The 15,070-nt window shown below is 41.2% G+C and overlaps 1 protein-coding gene across 3 annotated transcripts in view; it reads right to left on the bottom strand.

Annotated features, from left to right (window-relative positions):
* The window catches only part of naaladl2 (N-acetylated alpha-linked acidic dipeptidase like 2), a 955,971-nt gene extending 954,745 nt beyond the window's left edge, over positions 1–1,226 (bottom strand). For 2 of the 3 annotated variants that reach the window (XM_078563831.1, XM_078563828.1), the window contains exon 1: positions 1,096–1,204. The gene's annotated coding sequence lies outside the window, so the exon portion shown is untranslated. Of the gene's footprint in view, positions 1–1,095 lie in introns of all 3 variants that reach the window. The other variant, XM_078563827.1, reaches the window with a different exon arrangement.
* Positions 1,227–15,070: the final 13,844 nt, after the last annotated feature.

Genomic DNA, 15,070 nt, shown 5'->3' with positions numbered 1-15,070 from the left:
GGCCATATAAGGTATTAAAAAATTGAGAGTCACTCTAAAGCAGGGACTGTTCACCTGCAAAATGAAGACGGTCCAAATAAAATGTGACAAAAAAACCCTGATTTCCCCAAAAATACTCTTTAGTTCAGCTAATTTTGGCATGCAATTTGACATAGTATGTGCATGTTAATAGGTAATTGCTGAATCAAAGTTGAACAGAATGCAGACAGTAAACCAATGGTTAGCCTAATCATACAGTTCTATTTAACCATGAGGTGTTGAGAGAATTTTAAAAATGTACTCCAACATATTTTGTGCACAACACTCACAATTTTTCCAGTTTCATTTAGTCTTGCCACATATGGGCAAGCAGGGTAGAATCTTAACATTGGTAAAAGTGCCTTTACTGTCTGGCACAGTATGGTGTGACAATGGGATGACTTGCTAGCATGTATGAGTGTCAGTTTTAACAGAAAGAGTGCTTTATATTAGTGGACAGTGACTCTATGGTTACTTTAGCCAGCGATACTTCGCAGTATCTGGAAGTATTTGGAACCAGTTTTACTCACTCACTGGGTAAAATATGGTACTTATTGAGATTATCTCACTCTTTTAAACAGCGCACACTCTTCAAGTAGGTTTGTGATCAGCTTTTCCCCTTTTCAGATCCCCTCCCCCCCTAACAATGAGACAATTTACTCAAACAATAGATTTATTCGGGACGTCGGGCCGAACTTTTTGGGGGGGGTGGGGGGAGAACAGTCCCTCTCCACCGCGGCCTAAAGCCAGTGGGGCAGCGGCCTCGCTTAATCCGCCTCCGCCTGCTTATTGGACGAGGGCCGCTTCCGATGGAAAGGGAGAGCGGCCCCGGCACTGAGAGCAACAAAGAGGCTGAGCCGAGGAGAAAGAAGCAGCGTCGCTCTCCCTCCCCGGAGCTGCGGACACCAAGTCACCAGCAGCTGAGCGCCGGGGAAGCAGGACTGGCAGCAACGATATCCTCACACCCCCTCAGGAAGCTGCAGCCCAGCACCTCACAGCCACAACTACTCAACAGCCAGCTAACTCCAGGCTCCAACTCCAGAGCAGCCAGTTTGTTTGCAGAAGCAATTTACCAACCTTCTTGAAGGAAGTTGTGTGTTGATGCCATTTCTTTTTCTTTTTTTTTCCCCCGTGTTTCTCTCAGTTACAATCCGACACACCCTTCCAATTTACTTCATTCCCTACAGCAGGTTCCCAAACTGATTCCCTCCCCTCCCACTTCACTTATTAGAAACAGCATTAAAAGGAGGAATGACAGTGCATACAGTGCAAACTTCAAGGAAATTTGCCTTTCAGAAAGCCCACTGGCTGCAGGGGCTATATAATCTCCAGTTTCAGCAATGAATTAAGATTTTAAAGACCTTATCAAAAGTCACTTAAAATACACTGATTCACCGTGTTATCAGAAAATCTGGGACAATATTACAAATTACATATTCTTAGGGGAAATAGTGTATGTAGTTGGGCAATTTATGTCTACTGTAAAGATGTCAACAACCTCCCTTGCACTGTGCCACACACATAATACAAATGAAACTAGTAATGCTGGAAATCTGAAATAAAAATAGAAGTGCCAGAAATAACTTGTCCCTTTTTACAGTTGCTAATTGACCTATATATCTGTAGTTTTTTTCGCTGAACTGTTGATTTTCTGTTTCCTAATTGGCCATCAGAACAATAACAATCTGTTGGCTTTTTTATTTTCTGGTTCACTAATTGCAATCCTGTTCTTCAAAAAGAATGGAGATACAAGCATGGCAATTTGTTGTCAGAATAACACCAAACACAGCTGAGAAGGCAGGCAGGCTGTAGAATTAGGCCTAATTCACTTCTAACACTATTATTAACACACATCATGATGTTCACAGAGTGTTCATGTAATATTATTGCATATCATATTGTCAAGTAGCAGAATTGATATACTTGGTAGTACACATGATAGATATCAAATTCTGTACATCAAGGCTTATTTGCTGAACTTATGGCAAGGGTGGAGCTGGTGGGAGGACTGTTTATACAAATGGTGAATTGGATAATAATTTGAAGGCATCCTCAATAACAGCATGATTTAGAGGTCTCATGGCCTACAAATTTAGGCCAACAACAGCATCTGTTATCCGCTAAGTCCTGTTATCCTCATTCTCATGAGGATCAGGGTTCCCCTGCTGAAGCACCTATTTTTTTCCTGTGCCATGGTGAATTGCCATTCAGTAGAAGCTTCATTATGATTACATGGGAAGCAGGAATTCACCTACATAAACTTGTGAAAATGATGACAGACATGCTACACATTGATCAAGTGGAAGTTCTTACGCTCCATAAAGGCTCCATTATTCTGTGGAGGAACACAGAGGAAGATTAATTCTGCAATCTTGCAAATAAACTAAAACCTCTCTGGTTTGCTCTGACCATATACGTCAGTCACCTATTTAACGTTAGCCGAATTGCGAAGTGATTTACATTGCTAATGCCCCTTAGAGCAGCCTGTAATAAGCCTGAGACAAAATAATGTCCAGGGTTTCAGTGATCTATGAAGCAATAGGAAGTGTCATGTCTGTCCACAAGTTTAGCTGTAGATTATCTTGCGCAATGTGACACAAGTCTGTTACAGATGTTCTGGTGGAGTATACCCTCTGCATGTATTTCTGTTCTGATAAATCTAGGTAAGCCAGATTTTGCCTGTATATCTTATGCAGAGGGATGCGCAGTCTTCTACATGTTTATGCAGCTCAAACAGCATCTCTGTGTTCTTCATCCTCCCCTAATTTGTCCAAGTGAGTTAAATTAAAAGGGATTTCCATAGGGAGACCCAAGGCCAAACTTTTGCTCCTGAGTTGGGAAAATTCCTGATTCCACAAACTTGACTCGGGAGAAAGTGCCCTGGATATTCAAATTTTCATTTCAGTTGTTAACCAGAGATGGGCCCACCAACCCAGAAACAGTGCGGAGGCAGCCACAGCAGCTGCCGGGTGCAGAGGCAGGTTATTTAATAGGCCTGCCTCAATGCTCTGGGACTTCGCTCCAACTGTAAAAGAAAACAAAACCAGCACTCTAGCCCTCACCCCTCATACCCCCTCATGCTCCACATACTTGTCATGCCCCATTCATGCCAACTCATCTCAACTCATGCCCCCCCATCCACCCTCCATGGCCTCTCATACCACCCATTGCAATATTTGCCCTTTTACCCAACTCCCATGGCCCCTCATACCCTCCATGCCAACCTATGCTCCTTGCCCATCCCCAAAGCCCTTTATAGCCCATGCCAACTTAGTGCCAGCTCATGCCAAACATGACCCCTACTCATCTCCATGGTCCTTTATAGCTCCTATACCAAGTTAGTGCAAACCCATGACCCCCCCCCCCCCCACCCATCCCCATGATCCTTTATAGCACCCACCATCCTTTGCCCTTACACCCTCCACGCCAACTCACCCAGTATCCAACATAGGCAGACTTTAGGAGCCATGGTGAGATGAAATAAAATTAAGTTCTAAGTGTCTATTGATGACTTCACTCTTTAAAAAAATCTCATTAATGAAAACCCATTCCGTGCACTTAAACTTCTTCAAGTACGTACTCCTTGTGGAAACAAATATTTCACTCAAGTACTAAATCCGTTATGAAAGCAAACATTTGTATTCATTGCCCCATATCAAAGGCTTTTGAACAACTTGGAGCTGTGAATCAAACTGTGAACATACAGGGCCCCCACTGTGACGATGTTAGGTTGTGGAATCAGTTGTGCAGCACTAATCCTATAATGATAACCCTCACACTTATGTCAACAGGCAGCTAGCAAAATTGCAAGCAACCACAGCAGGCTGTTTTATCTCTTCAAATTTTAAAGAGCTTGGGGATTTAAACAATGTGGCATCTTGACAGTTCCACTGAGCTTATCCACTTTTTATGCATGTTCATGCTTACTTTTGAAACCCCAAAGGACATTTGACCTCACCTAAAGTACACCTGACTTCTCCCAAAGCGCACCTTACCTCTCTCAAAGGGGCACTTGAACTTTCTGAAAGGGCACTTCACCTTTCCTAAAGGACCTCTCCAAAAGGGTACCCTTCCTCTCCAATAACCCTGGCAGCTTTAGGTCTTTTGCTCAAATGTCTAAAGCCCACGAGTCATGTTTTTTACATTCTACCAACAAAAACTGTATCTGTTTAAAGGCAACTGCAAACTACAACCCACCCATGCACCCTGCGCTCCCCCTCCCCCAAGTGAAAATGGTGGGTACTGGGAATCTGGGCTCTAGCATCATTTTGGCTAAAGGGTGCAGCACATCTGCCATTGTAAAAATCCAGGCCTAAATTTCTATTGATTACATCACTATTTAAAATAAAGCAATCTCATTCATAATTACCTATTCAATACATTTAAATTTATTGAAGTACTTAATGTTTTATAAAAACAAACATCCCTTATGAAAATAAACATTTGTATTCATAGCCCCATAACAAAGACTTTATAACCACTTGGAGCTCTCAATCAAACTGTGAACTTAGAGGCCCCCACTGTGATAATGATGGGTTGTGGAATCAGTGTTGCAGCACTAATATCTTATAATGCTAAACCTCCAACTTATTTCAACAGACAATTAGTAGGACTACAAGCACTGATTTATTTTCTCAACTTTAGGCTGGTATTTTTTACAAAAATAAGAGCTTAGGGATTTAAATACCTTGATAGCTTGACAGTTCCATTGAGTTTATCCACTTCTTAAGCACATTCATGTCTAATTTTAACAATCCCAAAGGGTACCTGATCTCTCCCAAAGGGCATCTTACCTCTCCCAAATGGACACTTGACCTCTCGCAAAGGATACTTTACCTCTCCCAAAGGGGTACCTGGGCCTCTCCAAAAGGGTACCTTACCTCACCAAAAGGGTGCCCTACCTCTCCAAATAACTCCTGCAGTGTTAGATATTTTGCTCAAATGTCTAAAGCCCATGAATCATGTTTGGGACATCCCACTAAAGAAAACTGAATTTGTTTGAAGGCAGCTGCACTGTTACATATGCAGCTGCCTCTGTGAGGCATGGATATGTAAACTACAACTCACCCCTGTTCCCCACCCACCACCACCACCCCGCCACACACCCCCCCCCCCCCCCCCCCCAAAATGCCCCTGGTGAAGTGGCGGGCACCAGGTTCAGGGATCAGAACTCCAGTGCCATTTTAGCTAAGGCACAGAGCCCTTCCATCTCTGCAAAAAACTGAGCCTCAATATCAAAGGGTTGGGCAGCTTTCACAAAGATTTCAAAACTCAGATTACTGCCCCTGCTACAGTATTGAAACAGTTCTTATTAAAGTCCCAATTACATGCTATGTGACTGTTGTCATATAGGGCATCTGGCATAGCAAGGATCAATGTGGGACTGGGAAATAGTACTGCCCATAGTGTGATGTAAAGAGACACGTGACCTGAGACAAGAATCAGTTGTGGACTGGACAGAGACCTGGGTAGAAGCAAGCATGTAGTTAGCTCACAGCTTGTGCTATACCGTGTACATAGTTATTTTTTAGCAATAAACAGTTAACGTTCAATCATATAAAACTTAGAACCTCTTCATGAGACCTACAGAACATACAACATCCAATAAGTGTGACAACGTAAACAGTCTTTCCTCATTCTTCACAATCTGTCAGTAGCTTTTGATACTATTGATCTCACCATTCTCCACCATCATCCAGCTGGGTGGGACTGCATTCACCTGGTTCCATTCCTATCTGTCTAATTGTAGACAGAAAATCACCTGTGATGGCTTCTATCTCTATTTTCGCTGTTATCTCTGGAATCCCCAAAAATCTATTCTTGGTCTCCTCCTATTTCACAACTACATGCTGATATAATCCAAAAACATTAAAATAAAAGCAAAATCCCGCAGATGCTGGAAATCTGAACACATGAACATATAAATTAGGAGCAGGAATAGGCCAATCAGCCCTTCATGCCTACTCCACCATTCAATAAGATCATGGGTGATCTGATTATAATCTCAACTCCACATTCCCGCCTATCCCCGATAACCTTTCATCCCCTTGCTTATCAAGAATCTATCTACCTCTGCCTTAAAAATATACAAAAGCTCTGCTTTCATTGCCTTTTGAGGAAGAGAGTTCCAAGGACTCACAACTTTTTGAGAGAAAAAAATTCTCCTCATCTCTGTCCTATATAGGCAGCCCCTTATTTTTAAACAGTGGCCCCTAGTACCAGATTCTTCCACAAAAAGAAACATCTTCTCCACATTCACCCTGTCAAGGCCCCACAGGATCTTATATGTTTCAATCAAGTCACCTCTTACACTTGTAAACACCAGCGGATACAAACATAGCCAGTCCAACCTTTCCTCATAAGACAACCTGCCCAAATCCAGGTATTAGTTTAATAAACATTCTCTGATCTGCTTCCAACATATTTACATCCTTCCTTAAATAAGACCAATATTGTACACAGTACTCCAGATGTGGTCTCACCAATGCCTTGTATAAGTGAAGCATAACCTCCCTACTTTTGTATTCAATTCCCCTCACAATAAATGATGACATTCTATTATTTTCTGAATTACTTGCTGTACCTACACACTAGCCTTTTGAGCTCCACGCTCTAGGACACATCGATCTCTCTGCATCTCAGAGCTCTGCAATCTCTCACCATTTAGATGAATGCTTTTAAAAAAAATTTCCTGCCAAAATCGACAATTTCACTTTCCCACATTATACTCTATTTGCCCACTCACTTAACCTATCTATATCCCTTTGTATCCTCCCTGTGTCCTCTTCACATCTCTTCATTCTGAAGAAGTCATATTTGACTTGAATCGTTAACTGTTTTTATCTCCACAATTGCTGCCAGACCTGCTGAATATTTCCAGCACTTGCTGTTTTCAATTTGAAAACACATTAGTTTCCACATGTACCTAACTGCAGAAATAGGGAGGGGTGAGGCCATGGAGGAATTTGAAAACAAGGATGAGAGTTTTGAAGTCAAGATGTTGCTTGGCCAGGAGCCAATGTAGGTCAGCAAGCACATGGGTGATGGGGGAATGGAACTTGCTGCAAGTTTTGGGTGACCTCAAGTTTATAGTACATAAAATGTGGTAGACAGACAGGAGTACATTGGAAGAGTTGAATCTAGAGGTAAGCAAAGACACGAATGAGAATTTCAGCAGCAGCTGAGCTGAGACAAGGGCAAAATCGGGTGATGTTACAGAGACGGTGTTACAATACTAAGTTTATAAGTTTGTTATGTTTTGGGACTGTCTGTTTAATTAAGTGTAAAGTGGAATAGTGAAGGGGATCATGTGACCTGCTCCAAATCCTGCTTGACAACAAGTTTGATGGCTTGATGTTATGGAACAGTGAGGCCCAGATTGATTTACCAGGAAGAAGATACAACATATTCATACCTGTAGACAATGGCAAAAGCATCTTTGTTGGCTGTGGGTAGACTGTTAGGGATAGATTTTCATGGAGTCAGGAAGACTCTGTGGATCTTTAAAAATGATGTGCGGTACCTGGATGCAGCAGTCTCACCCTCATTTCCAACAGGTACAACTTTTGCCAGCATGGGAAAGACAGAAGGGCACGATTCGCACAAGAGGGAAACCCAAACTCAGCAGGGTCATTAGAACATATTTTAGCTGTTGCAAGGGACTTAACATACAGTGTGGGAGTCACAAATTGATGGAGTAGTTACAAATGCTCTTGAAGGGTGGATAAGGTCTGCTTAAGTGTCATGATCTGAAGTTTGTTTAAACCCCCCACTCTTTAAACATAAAAAACACAAGCCAAAACTGTCAGTGAGAGTTTAAAAAAAACTCATTTGGACTGGTTTGATTGTCAGGCCATCTGGTGTGGGTTGTCATGCAATTTCAATAGAGGTTTATGTTGACATTTTGCCAAAGGCTGTTATTATGGATGCTTGGCTGAATTTCAAATGCTACGGTGATCTCAGCAGAGGGTTTTGAGTTCACAGTTTGATTAACAGTTTAAAGAGGCTATTAAAGGATTAGCTGTCTTTGAAGTGGTGTCTGAATAGAAGCTTGTTTGTTTGTTTTTAATAGAATCATAAGAAATTGGAGCAAGAGTAGTTATAATAAATTATCCAGCTGAGGAGATTTAAAAGCTTTGAATGGATGTTTTGAATGAGAGTTTTTCACTATCATGTGTGTACGAATGCGTGAGAGCTGTGTTAGATTGTTAGATTATTTTAAAATCTCCACATGGCTCCTAAGGTCTGCCCATGGTGGATACAAGGTGGCATGGGGGTATGATGGGACATGGGGGTATGAGGGACATGAGTTAACATAGAGATGGCATGGGGATATGAGGGTCCTAGAAGGAGTGGCTGGAAGACAAGGGGGTGCGAGAGTTGAAGGCTGAAGGGCATAAGAGCATATAAAACAACTCAGACAAAATCTTTTAATCTGCCCACCTCATGGCCACCTAGAACCTGCTTTTGGGGTCGGTGGGCTCAACTCAATCTCATCCCCACCTCACTGGAGTGAAAATTGGGCCTTTAAACAGAGGTGACAAGTCAGGAAATTTCCTGACTCAAGCTACCCGCCTTGGTAGTGAAAATCTAGCCCACCATCTCCAGGTATCAGAGGGATGTGTAAAGAATTTTAGGTTTTATAAATGTTATATTTTAAGCTGTCTATTTAATTGCAAGACGGATTGGAATTGGTGGTCTAGAGGATAGTTAATTAGCATTTCAACCTGGATACAAGGCCCAGGTGATTCATGTTACCATCGAAATGGGCTTTAGGGCGAAAAAGTCAATAAAAAGATATTCCTGAATCTCACAGACAGAACAATCTGCAAGAATCTGTGTAAGAGTGAGTGAGAGTGAAAGCATGAGAGAGTGCAGAGAGATAAAGACAGTCAGTCTCTATTGTTTACCATGCAGAATACAGGTAAAAGCTTGCGCTTGGATTGAAGAGGCCAAGTTTGTGAGGATTTTAACAAGGCTGGAAGATTCACTTAGCTTTAGCTATAGGGAGGAATCTCCAGGGTAACCCTCACTATGAAAATCAGTTCGGGGATTAGAATTGATCTAGCTGAAAAAGGGAAAAGGAAGCAAGCCATTGGCAATTGAGAATAGCTTTGGCCTGGTTCCTGGAAAACAAAGTGTCCACTTCAGGGACAGAGTAAAGCATAATCGATTTTTGGATGTTTTAAGAGTTAAATGGGGGATCATTTCTGTAGTTTACAGTGTATGTTACTGACTGAATAGTGTTTAGACAATATTGTTTTTGCTTTGTTTATTACAGTAAAATGCAGGACCGGTTAGCTCAGTTGGCTAGATGGCTAGTGTATGGTGTATAGCTCCAACAGTGCAGGGTTTGCTTCCTGTTCTTCCTGAAGTAAACTTGGGACCTACCTCCTCACCCTGCCTGTGAGAGTGGAAGTCAATGGCAAACCACAACTGACAGAAACTGCCAAGAAAACAGCTCAGGACAAATCTGCCCATTTAATTGGCACCCCATCCACCACCTTAAACGTTCCCTCTCTCTACCACTGACACACAGCAGCGAGTGCCATCTACAAGATGCACTGCAACAACTCAACAAGGCTTCTCGAACAGCATCTCCCAAACCTGCGACTCCTACCACCTAGAAGGGCAAGCAGATGCATGGGAGCACCACCAACTGCAAGTTCCCCTCCAAGCCACACACCATCCTGACTTGGAACGATATCACTCTTCCTTCACCATCGCTGGACTCAAAATCCTGAAACTCCCTTCCTAACAGCTACCTACATCACATGGGCTGAAGTGGTTCAAAAAGGTGGCTCACCACCACCTTCTCAAGAGCAATTAGGGATGGGCAATAAATGCTGACCTAGCCAGTGATGCCAAACTTATGAAAGAATAAAAAAAGAAACATCAGCAGACAAGCCAAGGACCAGCCTTTGGGCAGAGCACAAAAGAATGAACCAGTGATTTACAGTAAAAAGCCCTAAAACTTGAAATCTTGTCATGTGATTCTTCCAATCAGTTACTGGAAATTCAAGTTTTCTTTTAAAGGTTATTGGTTTCCACAGGAATTGTAACAGTGAGAATAGGTGGACTTAGTGATGGCATGAATATGAGTAGGAAGCTCATTTCAGTATCAGATTTGATACCATGGTTGCAAACAGACTGCCTTGATCTCAGACTGTTGCAGAAAGGGAGATGGAGTTTATAGCTAGGGAACAACATTTGGAGTGGAGACCAAAAAACAATCCAGTACTGGATGTCAGATGAACAGTCTGATAAGTTAGCAACAATGGAGAAGTCGAGATGGAAGGTGATGAGGTCATGCTGGGTGTCGTCAGTGTACACATGAAAACTAACACTGTGCCTTCGGTTGATGTCACCAAGGGGCAGCATATAGATAAGAACTAGAAAGTGGCCAAGGAGAGATCCTTGGGGACATTAGAGGTAATGGTGCAGGAAGAGAAGCCAATACACGTATTTTTCTGGTCACGATTAGATAGTTAAGAATGGAACCACTTGAAAGCAAGGTTCACTTCCTTTGGTAAAGCACGGAATGAAACTAGCCCAGCTTCTCTATTTGGTTACAGAGTATAGCCTACTGAGCTAAGTGCATGTAATTAAATATGATAATATAAGCAAAAACCCTGGCCACTAAGTTTTCCATCACAAGGAATGTATGGAAGCATTAGCTCCACACCAACTCAAGTATTTATCACAGATACAAATATTAATCAAAGAATCACTATCATTATTATTGTTTTATCTCCACCTTTTAGCCTATTTCGATCCCCCCCCCCCCCCCCCCCACCCCACCCCCACTAGGGCCATCTATCACTTGCGCATCCTGCTTTCTACCCTTAATGTCACCATTAGCACATCCTTTAGCTAATTTCACCACCGTCAACACCCCTTTGACCTTTTGTTTTTGACATCTTTGGAAATCTCTCCTTTGCCTCCACCTATCACTGGCCCTCTATCCAGCTCCAGCTGTCCCACCCCCCTTAAACAGCTTATATTTCACCACATTTCTATTTCTCTTTAGTTCTGATGAAGAGTCATATGGACTCGAAGCGTTAACTCTGACTTCCTCTCCACAGATGCTGTCAGACCTGCTGAGTTTTTCCAGCAATTTTTGTTTTTGTTTCAGATTTCCAGCATCCACAGTATTTTGCTTTTAATCACTATCATGTGATGTGTTCGTTCATTGATTTGTGTGAGATGACTCAAGCCTACTGGTTGAAAAACTTGTGAAAAGAAAGAAACCTGACCCTTTTAAACATAATTGGCATTCTTTGTCTTATACATATGAGTTTTGTCCTCCAATTTGAAATACATTATGATAGTGATAATCTCCTTTGTTTCAACAGGAACCAAGCAGAGACTTTCCACACATTCTTCCATTAATACCAATTTAGGCAAAATATCTGGGCTCCCATCCATTTATAAAAGTAGCAAAGATATTATGAATGCCAAGGATTTGGAGAATTACATATCTAAGAATGCTTTGAGGTGCATTTGCTTTCTGGCATGCTATCTTTGAGATTTCTGTTGTATCTGCCACTGAAGCTGGTGACATCTTAAACATATCATTGCCATTCATCCTGCCACTGTGACTGGAACAGCCTGAACCTCATTGCCAGGCACTTCCTTTTATCCATGAAACTCGCCATTAATAAATAAATATTTAAATAAATCAATAGTCCCATGATCCTCTGTTCATTTAATATTGCATCCTCAATAATTTATCCTTCATGATTGGACTGTTAGAAATTAATTTGTTTAACCTTACTTCCAAAGTAACAAATTACTTTCCTCATAAATAATTTTAAATTGCTTGGCTTCATTGCATTATCGGAGATTCACTTCGATTGTGTTTGTCTGACATTGTCTCATCCACTCCCATGCTCACTTCATTTACTCATTTTAATGCTTCCCATTCACCCTCTCCTTAAATCAATTCATCATCTGTTCTCGCAAAATTGCATTGCACTTAATAATTGCACAACCTTCCTGCTACAATCTCAGTAATAACTTAGCCCTGAACAATCTAATTGTTTGCTCTCTGCTCCCCTTTCTAAGTTACTCTGCGCGCTAACTTAATTTTTTCAATCTCCAGTGCAACCAGTCAATACTGAACAATTAACCAAGTTCACCTCAGACACCAATTAAATAATTTAGTAAGGATAATAAATTAAGCTCCACTCAAGTTTTGGTACAGCAAACTAAACTGAATAATAAATTAATCTCCTATCACACCCCAATTCTATAATTTAGTGCTGCATAATAAATAGATTTCCTGCACAGTCCCATTGGTTCAAGCTGTTCCACTCCTACGCTCAAACTTCCTTGCCCCAGTAATCACTTTATCATGTTTGTTGATTTAGTCTCATTGCTTTCAGCTTCTTTAATTCCTTCACTTTGAAGGTTAATTTTTAGCTGCTCTGCAATCTTGGTATTCCAAACCTCTTTACTGAATTGAACCCCCATCTCCAATTATCCCTTCATTTACCATTCCACCTCTCCCATCACTGCAAACCTCATTTTAATATCTATTGTTATAGTATTGTATGAAAATAACCCATTTCACCCAACAAGATTATTACTTCCATACATCATACATTGTGTGCCTCAACATGAACAATATGGATTGCCCACAATCATTTAATCTCTATGAAATTTTTCCCAGCCCTTTTTGATAATTTGTACGGACTGCAACACATTAAAACCAACAATAATCAATTCAGAATAGTTACTTTCAACAATGATGTTTCCAGGATGACAGCAGCAGTTAAGCAAATGAAGCAGATTTTCCTCTTTTGTTCTTGGCCTTAAATAATCATTTGCACAGAAGGCACAGAAGAAAACTAGGTGGGAGAATTGTACAGCAGGAACAGCATGCTTCAAACCTTGAATACTGTTCTTACTATATATTTATCCAATTAAGCAATGACTGAGAACAAAAGGACAAAATAAAACAGTCTGGAGGTACAAAATAAAGTCTGCAGGCCAGTGATAGCAGCAGGTAAAGGTCAGCAATGCTCCTAATGTTTGGTGAAGTGGACCCACAGCTGCATAAAAGCAAAATACTGCAGATTCTGGAAATCAGAAATAAAAGCTGGGAAAGCTCAGCAGGTCTGGCAGCATCTGTGGAGAGAGTTAATGGTTCGAGTCCACATGACTCTTCTTCAGAGCTAAAGCTCCAGCTCTGTTTTTATTACGACTGCTGCATAAGATTGGTGCAAGTAGGATTACCTGTTTGGAATTCCAGCACACTCTCCCCAGAGGATGGAAATGTACCATGTCTGGCAGAATGTGGCAGTCAGGCTGAGTTTTGTGTAAAGTACTGTAGGACCTGAGAACAGATATAGGTGTTAGCACACTTTAAAGAACCTGGCAAGGTCAGTTTGCTGAACAGATAGCATGCCAACAATTACAAGCCACAAAATATTGCTTATCAACCTGTTCTATATTTTTTGCTCCTCATAAAAAAGGAAAACTTGAACATGTCCAGCAAAATTGTGCTAGAGGCTTTAATGAGGGTGATGAATTAATGGCTGCAAGCAGTCGAGCACACATTTTGTATAAAAGTAGATTTGCATCCAACACTAAATGAGCACAGGACCCACACTCCCAATTCGGCAATCCCCCTGTGGTGAGCTTTGGCTTTAATGAACAGAAAATTGAGGTCAGCATGTGCCCAATTTTTTGTATGCATTCCTGGTTTGAAAAGCTCTGCAGTGGGAAGGCGAAGGATACAAATTTAACCCAAATACATTGTGTTAACTTTGTGTTTGTGTCCTCTGGTTCTATAATTATGGGGGCTTACAATATGATCTGGGTGCAGTGATGTGGGGAGTCTTGAAAACCAGGTAATACATGTGTATTCATTCCATAAGCTAACCATACGTTATTATGTGAGATCAGCTTATTTAAGTTTTAGTGCAGAGCTCCTGCAAATCGCAGGCCATATATCAACTGTGTAAAAGGGTCAAGGGCAGGGGTATTCTGATTTCCTTTTGCCTCTTTGCAACATTAACCACAAGGGATACATGCTAAGGTCATTTAGGAGATTTTTTTTCATTAAAAGAGCATGATTTCCCCCTAAAAAACCAGCCTATTAAAAAAAACTTAAATAATCTATTCACATAAGCCGTATCTATTCCTGCTATTATTTTAAAAATCTTTGCCCTGGCTTGTAAGTCTACATATCTGCAATGAAAAAATCATGAATCCCTGAGCCTATTCTGTTAACCAAGAGATAGGGAAACTAATAGCCAATAGGCTATTGCCAATAGGCAATACAATGATGTATTTCTGGCACAGTACAAGTTAAACCTACAAATTTTAGTTTGTGCAAGGTTTTGGAATGACTACATTTTGTGTACTGTGTCTGGTTTTGTTTCCTCACAATCGTGGGATGTTGAGGATCTGGAGACAGTCCAGAGGAGGGCAGCCAAAAAGTTTCCTTATTTGAAATAAAAGCAGAAAATGCTGGTAAAACTCAGAGCTAAAGAAGAGTCACATGGACTTGAAACGTTAACTCTGTTTCTCCCTCTACAGATGCTGCCAGACCTGCTGAGTTTTACCAGCATTTTCTGTTTTTATTTCAGACTTTCAGCAGCCACTGCATGCTTGTCCCTACAACCACACCCCCGCCCCCCCACTTCTCTTCCCCCACCCCCTCCCACCTTAAACCAGCTTATATTTCACCCCTCTCCTAATATTACTCAGTTCTGTTGAAGGGTCATGAGGACTCGAAATGTCAACTCTTTTCTTCTCCGCCGATGCTGCCAGACCTGCTGAGTTTTTCCAGGTAATTCTGTTTTTGTCTTCTATTTTGATTATTGTTTGTGTCTAGTTGCTGCTGTCAGTCTTTGTCTGTCTGCATTATGGAATGGCTCCTTTGAGGTGTGATGTTGTTTAGGATACTGCATAATACATTAATTTTTGGTTGTACAATGCCTGATATATTCAGACATTTGAAACTTAATTTAAAGATGCATTCCTGCTTGTCTTGGTCCTGCAAGTAAAGTAAAAAAAACTTTAACGAGCATCTTCTGGTCCA

This window comes from Cetorhinus maximus, chromosome 19 (genome assembly GCF_964194155.1).
Source record: "Cetorhinus maximus chromosome 19, sCetMax3.hap1.1, whole genome shotgun sequence".
NCBI classification, from domain to species: Eukaryota; Metazoa; Chordata; class Chondrichthyes; order Lamniformes; family Cetorhinidae; genus Cetorhinus; species Cetorhinus maximus.
Note: the sequence above shows the minus strand (reverse complement) of the source record. Positions and strands in the feature narration are given on the sequence as shown.